Genomic DNA, 5,626 nt, shown 5'->3' on the forward strand with positions numbered 1-5,626 from the left:
ACGAAAATACCTCTCTGGGCCAGGCACAACTGACAAATGCAGAAGGTGCATGTTATTTGTGTACAAATGCAAGAGCTCCTGTTATTGTCATTATTGCTGTTACTTGGTGCTTTAGTTGCGTTTTTGTTGTTATGGTCATTATTGCTACTTGATATTATTATTTGTGGAGTTATTAGTAGTCTCAGTTTTTAGTCACAATCAAAAGAGTGATTTGATGCATACTGAACATTTGTCAATGTATTTCTTATATATGTATATATATGTATGTATGTATGTATTAGTATACCTTAAGTTAGATTTTAACAGAACAAGGGAACCATAGCTAACTTGAAGTTCTGGAATCAAACCATTATGTTTCTTTAGTTTGTTTATTTCATATTTTTGACCAGGCAAAGAAAAATGACCCTGTAAGTATGAATTGCTGAATTATTAATTTGAGTTCATTTCAAGCAGATTAAATCACCCTGACGTGAAAAACTCACGTTGCATGTTTTTAGCCATGGACGCATTTTCTTTACAATCTACTTTCTTCCCAATTGTTGATTTACAACAAAAATGATAGTAGTGCAATTCTTTCTTAACTGGTGCCAACCAAAACAATCTTCCTTCATAAATTTAGGGTCATTTTAATACCAAAGCAAAATAGTTCCTTTGTTTTTGTTGTTTATTTATTATTACCATTTACGTCACAGACATCTTTATTTTACACCTCTTATGCCATGAGTTCAGAGGGTATAGGTTCCAGCCGTGAGTTCAGAGGGTATAGGTTCCAGCCGTGAGTTCAGAGGGTATAGGTTCCAGCCGTGAGTTCAGAGGGTATAGGTTCCAGCCGTGAGTTCAGAGGGTATAGGTTCCAGCCGTGAGTTCAGAGGGTATAGGTTCCAGCCGTGAGTTCAGAGGGTATAGGTTCCAGCCGTGAGTTCAGAGGGTATAGGTTCCAGCCGTGAGTTCAGAGGGTATAGGTTCCAGCCGTGAGTTCAGAGGGTATAGGTTCCAGCCGTGAGTTCAGAGGGTATAGGTTCCAGCCGTGAGTTCAGAGGGTATAGGTTCCAGCCGTGAGTTCAGAGGGTATAGGTTCCAGCCGTGAGTTCAGAGGGTATAGGTTCCAGCCGTGAGTTCAGAGGGTATAGGTTCCAGCCGTGAGTTCAGAGGGTATAGGTTCCAGCCGTGAGTTCAGAGGGTATAGGTTCCAGCCGTGAGTTCAGAGGGTATAGGTTCCAGCAGCTCAGGCTCCTTCCCATTGGTTCTCACAAACGGTGCTTCCTGAGGTAGAGCAGGCTGGTGCTTCAGTTGAACCTAGACACCTTTCTCTTTGGCTTCCTTTCTTTTTCTGATCATTTTCCTTAACTATTTCAGGAAGCTATCGCTGCTCTTAGAGTGCTTAATATGCTCAATATGCGCATTCATTTTCTTGACAAGAACCATGCCCTTGTTTGTTCACAACGATGCCAAGGGCATGCTGGGTACACTGTAGGCTTTTCTAGTTTTGCCAGTTTTAACACCTGTGGAACATTCTTTTTTAGACAACGCCCATTCCCTTGATATCAACATATCACTCTTCTTGTAGATTCGCATGCATCTGGCCAAAGGAACAGCTCCGTTTTCTAAAAGGCCTAGAGAATGTATAGCGGGTACCCCTTCTCTTTTCCTTTGTGTTTGTCATTTTGGTGAATTACTGCAAGGTGGCGGTTCTGACCAAAAGGGTGCTTTTATTTTTTTAATGTGACTTTTTTTCCATATCTTTGTGGGGAGAAAAATTCCTATTTAGTACAGCAGTAACATTTCTGCTTTGAACGCTGTCTTTACTTTTGCAATCAAATAACAATTTTTTAATAAAAACCGTAGAACATGTTTGTCCCAATAAAATGGATAAAGCTAAACAGAGTGAAGAAGAATTGTGAAATTTACTCACATTAAAAAAAAATTTTTTTATAAAGGTGTGAAAATTAGTTTCAAAGGCATATAATAGATTTTAGTAAAGAGGAATTAAGTGGTAATTATTTTTTTCTTGTTTCAATTCACATCCCTTTGCATTAAGTAGAATGATATGTTTTCCAAATAGGTTTAGGCACAGACAAAAGTAAATTCCTGTATCATTTAAATAATGCTGTGTAACAAACTGTCTTAGTCATCTAGTGCTGCTTTAACAGAAATACCACAAGTGGATGGCTTTAACAAAGAGAAATTTATTTTCTCACAGTTTAGTAGGCTAGAAGCCCAAATTCAGGGTGTAGGCTCTAGGGGAAGGATTTCTCTCTCTGTCAGCTCTGGAGGAAGGTCCTTCTCGTCAATCTTCCCCTGGACTAGGAGCTTTTCTGCAGAGGAACCCTGGGTCCAAAGGACACACTTGGCTTTTGGGGCTTCTTAGTGGTATGAGGCCCCCTCCTCTCTGCTAGCTTTCCTTTCCTTTTATCTCTTGTAAGATAAAAGGTGGTGCAGGCCATATCCCAGGGAAAGTCTCTTTACATTGGATCAGGGACCTGACCTTAGTAAGGGTGTTACAATCCCACCCTAATCCTCTTAAACATAAAATTACAATCACAAAATGGAAGACAACCACACAATACCAGGAATCATGGCCTAACTAAGCTGACACATATTTTGGGGGGACACAATTCAATCTATAACACAAACTATCACAAAATTCATTTCAGCCCTTAAAATTAAGTTTTTGGTTTCTAAGGGCTTGTCTGAAACTTCATAATTGCAAACAATTAAAGTACTAGCTTGAATTAACGTATTAACTCTTCTACTGTTATTCACATAATGAGACCAATATTGTCCTAAACTCAAATCTCCATTTATTTTCACATTTACTGCATTACCCTAGTCTGCTTCTGTCTCTGTTCTGAGGAGCACATAAGTCAGAGGACCAGCTGGGGTCAGCTAATCTGCCTGGCCACTGCCAATTTTGACTAGGCTTGCTCATGTATCTACAGGTCATCTAGGGGCTCTGATCTAAGTTAGATTTGGCTATGACATCTGACATCTTAGGGCCACTTTGGTTCATGTGTCCAAGTACGTCCTTCTAACAGTGAAAATGGCTTGGAATTGCAAAGCATTACTGCCTCCTCATCCTATTGGCCAAAGTAAGTCATCTGGTAGAACTAAAAGTGAAGAGGTGGGAAATATGGTAACCCTTTTCCTGCGAGGAACTGCAAAGTGTCATAACAAATGGCTTTAATACAGGCAGTAGTGAAGAACTGGGACCAGTACCACATTCTACCACATTTTCCTTCTATTTTTTGAAGCAATGATTCTTTGACTTATGACTGCACATACCAAAAAAGAACAGTATTTTTTAAATGTTAGACTTAATTTAGAACTACTATTAGTATAGACAGTGCATAATTAAAATGAATTTACATTAGCAGGACCCTAAACTCATTCCAGTCTTATAAGTTAGCAGTAGGGTATAGGCTACCTGTTTTCCCAAAGATAATCGTGAAAATATACTGAGTGCTTCTCTTCACAACTTTATGACAATGAACTTCCACCTTTAATTGGAAGTTTGTGATTTCTAAGTATTTTTCCATAGATTTAGTACTTCAAACAAATAAAAGTCTTAAAGGAAATTACTGTTAATGCATTAACTCTTCTGGCGCTGTCTACACAGATAGCAATATTTTTATTACGTAACTCAAAGCTCCATTTATTTCCATGTTCATTATGTTAACCTGGTATGCCTCTTTGGCTTTATATTCTTCCAAGAATAACATCATCTATTAACAGTCACTTTGTGAAATGAAAAAAGTGTTCTGTCCAGATTATGAAAGAGTTGGCTAGGAGAAAAAATTAGGGAAAAAAGTTCCAATCAATTTTCCGATGAAAATTACTTAATATTTTTATATTCAGCACTGTGTATATATAGAGTGAATCTTAATTTCTATTTTTCAGAATTAAGACTTTGGCTTATTATGTGCATTAACGTTAGTAGAATAAGGTCAGCATTTCCAAAATGACTAGTAAATACAGTGGAATGGAATGGAATAGAAGCAAACACAAAAAGAAAATATCAAATGCGTTGAACACAGTTACAATAAGAAATGTTTGCTTCTGCTCTGTGTGTGAGCGTGTGTGTTATGTGCCCCCAAAATGTGACACCCAGACTAATGATCTAGATTGCAATGCCATAACATATACCTGAGAAATTCTTTGGCTCAGTTTTCTTTTGCAAATCCAAAAAAAAAAAACATGTATAATTTAAATAAAGTACACAGAAAATAAAATGTCACAAATTTACCTCTATATATTTCCTCCATTTGTGTTTACAATAACAATGATTCCCCAGGCTGCTTATTATTTCCAAACCCCTTCTTAAATATCTCGTGCTATACTGACCTTTAGCCCAGTTCTTAGTATAGATAACTTTATTTGATACAGTTTTTCTGTGGATCAGATGTTGTAATTGGTGGATTGAAGTGTACTTGATGAGTAATAAATTTTATTTCAAAGTTAGCATAATTTAATTTAAACTAACTGTCGTAGGCTGGGTTCTCTAGAGAAGCAAAACCAGTAAACTGTGTAAATATGTACAGAAAGAAAGATTTATATCAAGCAAATGACTCACATGGTTGTAGAGGTTGGAACATCCTAAGTCTGTGGATCAGGATAGAGGCTTCTCCTGATTCACGTAGCTGCAGGGGCTGGTAAACCCAAGATCAGCAGATCAGAGAACAGGGCTTTTGCTCACAGGCTGTGAAGACTGACAAATCCCAAGTTTGGCAGGTAAGCTAATAGCTCATGTCCCAAGAACTGGAGGTCATATGAACATGAGCCAGCTGCAGGATCCAGAGCAAGTAAAAAGCCAGAGCATCTGCTTATATTCAGATGCAGGCCACACACCCAAAGAAACTCCTTTTCAACTGATTGGCTACTCACAACAGATACCATCATGGGAGTGATCACATATAAACACTGAGAATCATGACCCAGCCAAGTTGACACACAATCTTAACCATCATAGTCCACCCCTTGTCAACTTGGTACGTGTACACGTTTCCTTTAACCATACAGAATTGCTGAATAAAGACAATTGCAAAGTCGTACTTAAACCTAATATGATACGATGAACACACATACAACCAAAAATGCACTAACCCTGTTTACATCTTATATTTTATAAGAGAAGAAAACAAAAATATTTGATGCACACATACAAAGCAGAAATACTCACAACAGTCACAGTCCTCATTCCTGCAACTGGTCACGTGGTGGTAAATGGTATTTAGAACTACCTTCTTCCACCATCCGTTCCATATTTCCTTTGCCGTAAGCAAGCACCTCAGTTGGTTGTGGTTCTTCGCCTGGTGGGGTGACCCAAACCTTCATTAGTGAAGGATCTGGGCCATTAGTAGTCATGTCAGAATTGGAATGCTGTAGTTTTCCATTGACTTTAATCACAGAGCATGGTAGTACTAAGAGACACCCCACGGATCAAGAGAGCTGAGTACCTTCCAGCAAAAGTTTACTGGCAGAGTGGGGTGCCTCCAGGCGCATATCAGTGGAGCTATAGAGCTTTGGAACACTTGCCCTAGCAGGGCAGATATGGGTGATGAGGCCTGAGGGCCAGGAGGCCAAGGAACCAGGAAGCAGAAACTGAAGAGACAAGGAACACAGGAAGCTG

General features: G+C 38.8%; 1 pseudogene; it reads right to left on the bottom strand.

The window, feature by feature from the left end:
- Window positions 1-1,173: 1,173 nt before the first annotated feature.
- Window positions 1,174-1,663, bottom strand: LOC126077519 (60S ribosomal protein L21-like; annotated as a pseudogene).
- Window positions 1,664-5,626: the final 3,963 nt, after the last annotated feature.

The sequence above is a fragment of the Elephas maximus genome, chromosome 5 (assembly GCF_024166365.1).
Source record: "Elephas maximus indicus isolate mEleMax1 chromosome 5, mEleMax1 primary haplotype, whole genome shotgun sequence".
NCBI lineage: Eukaryota > Metazoa > Chordata > Mammalia > Proboscidea > Elephantidae > Elephas > Elephas maximus.